The sequence below is a fragment of the Gigantopelta aegis genome, unplaced genomic scaffold, assembly GCF_016097555.1.
Source record: "Gigantopelta aegis isolate Gae_Host unplaced genomic scaffold, Gae_host_genome ctg1961_pilon_pilon:::debris, whole genome shotgun sequence".
Lineage (NCBI taxonomy): Eukaryota > Metazoa > Mollusca > Gastropoda > Neomphalida > Peltospiridae > Gigantopelta > Gigantopelta aegis.
The window spans coordinates 32,160-35,050 of NW_024532811.1; positions in this window are offsets into that span (position 1 = coordinate 32,160).

The window sequence follows — 2,891 nt, forward strand, 5'->3', positions numbered from 1 at the left end:
GTGGGGGTGGGGGGGGGGGCACACTTTTATATTTACACACTTTTACACTATTATAAAGCAAATATAAAGTACAATATCTGATGAAAAGTGGCTAGATAAATGACTAGATAAATCCATATTTTTGGTCAGTGACCAAAAATATAGGTCATTTGACATAAGCCAGACTCGACTCGAGTATTTCAGACTAGATTTTCAATAAACATACTCTTTAAATTGTTTATTTTAGTACAGTAAATGCAAATAAATTTCAGTTTTGCGATAATAATACAAAACTTGTATATTTGTTTATAAATTGGAGTTTAAAAATGCTTTTTGAATGTGATAGAATGTAGCTAGCATCTTACAAAGAATGACGTCATGTATCTTATATGATGCCATACGGCAAAAACCTTGCCAGGTTGACAATACCCTATTATCGTACACAAAAATGGAATAAATAAGGATTTTTCAACTCTTCCTGTAGAATGGCAGGATAAAAGAAATAACTGGTTTACTGTCCTAAAATATCGGCTTTATATCCTGCTCAGGTCGAATGGCGAATTCTAACCGCACGATAAAGCCGATATCTTAAGACAGTAACCAGCTATTCCCTATATAGAGGTTATTACCAGAGTGTTTTTCGGTATCGTCAATAACATATATTAGGAACAAAAAATGTATTATGCGAGCCTCTGGCGAAAAAAACCTAGTGCCGAGACCTCGACTAATTTACATCTAATTTGCAAAGTTATCAAATTCTTAAAGTATGTGATCTGAAAAATATCACATACTTTGATTGCACTAAAAATGTCAGATATATGATAAATATATATATATTCTCAAAGTGAAGAGATGTTCTCAGCTATATATATATATATATATTTATCATATAATATCTTACATTTTTAGTGCAATCAAAGTATGTGATATTTTTCAGATCACATACTTTAAGAATTTGATAACTTTGCAAATTAGATGTAAATTAGTCGAGGTCTAGGCACTAGGTTTATTGACATTTAAACAAACGTACTTGGGTGACACTCCATAACTGACGTATGCATTCATAGTCATCAAATAAAAACATTTCAATGGCAGTTTTACACTGAAAGCTGTCCAGCGTTCAGAAAACAAAAAACATTAGGCCCTAGTTTATTTTGATGTAAGGACATCCAAAATGACGTCATTCGAGTTTGACGTCATTTCCATTCAAAAATACACCGTGCCACATATTCTTACGTCATTTGAAAATCTAGTAATGGCGGACTGGAATTAAAGTTGCGTGTAAAGTTTACACAAATATGTTGTATTAAGCTTGATATTATATGATAAAGAGATTATTACCCTCGTGTATTTCGTTATCGTCAATATGCGAGCCTTCGCGAGCATAATGCATTATTTTTATTCCTAATATTATGCTCGCCAAGGCTCTCATAATACAATTTTTATTCCTAATATATGATATTGACGATACCGAAAAACACACTGGTAATAATACCCCCCCCCCCCCTCTCTCTCTCTCTCTCTCTCTCTCTCTCTCTCTCTCTCTCTCTCTCTCTCTCTCTCTCTCTCTCTCTCTCTCTCTCTCTCTCTCTCTATATGCACCAATACACCAGACAGCATATATATATATATATATATATATATATATATATATATATATATATATATATATATATATATATATATATATATATGCTGTCTGGTATATTGGTGCATTTAAGCATTCAAAGATAAAATGTAATTTTTACTATTTGTTACTTTACCATGCACGTATGATGTACATATATTGCTCTTTCCATTAAGGTCGACGACAGTCACTTTTTGCACCCTTGTTTTGGCTTTGTACTCCATAAATAAAACATATCCAACGGTAAAGGTTTTATATGATATATTTGACAAAAGGTACGTTTTATTTCTTTCATCTTTTAAAACTTTAAAAAAAAAAAAAAATCCAGAATTATGAAAAATAAAAACAATGTAAACAGCATTGTCTGCTTGTTATAGAATTTTGACAGTTTTTATTTTAATGTAGAGAAGCATTGTAATAATATAGCTACATGTACATGTCATTTTGAGTTTGAATGACGTCTGTATTCCAATGACATCATTTTGCATCTCCTTACATAACCATAAACTGGATACATGATGTTTCTGTTTTAAGAATGCTAGAAACATTCAATGCAAAATTGCTATAAAAATTGTGATTAAAAAATTGTACCTTTACACAATATGGATTTCAAGTGAAATTGTGGTTAGATATCCTATATTTGTTGTGTACAAAGCCAAACCAAGGGTGCGAAATGTGACTGTCGTCGACCTTACGAAAAAGTAAAATATTTTATACCACTTTCTTGCAGGGGTGGGGAAAAATAAAATTGTTAATCGGTCCCACTTGATGTCGTCACTTACCGGGGGGGGGGGGAGGGGGAGGGGGGCGGAGAAAGGAATTTAAAAAAAAAAAAAACATTTAAAAAACGATATTTGCCAAATAGTTTTTTTTTTAAATCATAGTGATATTTGTATAGTTTTATCTTGAATCATGAACGCGAAACGATAAACATGAAAACATGAAGAAAAAAAAAAATAATAATCACATATGATCAGTGAAAACCCCCACAAATTGTATATATTTTACATAATAGAATAAATAATATAAAAAAGGAATAAAAGTTATGAATTTTAATTCCCATATATGTATAAAAAGTACGAGTATTCAGTACTGTATCCTGAAAATTAATTAAAAAATGGCACCGTTGAAGCGTTTGACAGCCTGAGCTAGCACATGTTTAGACAAAGTGAGTAATAACGTCATCACTGATTGGATGAAATTTAACCTCTACTGGCTCTTGAGATAACAGTACATGTAGCTGTTCTGCTTACTCCCACTTGTTAACAAAAAAGGTGGAAACCTT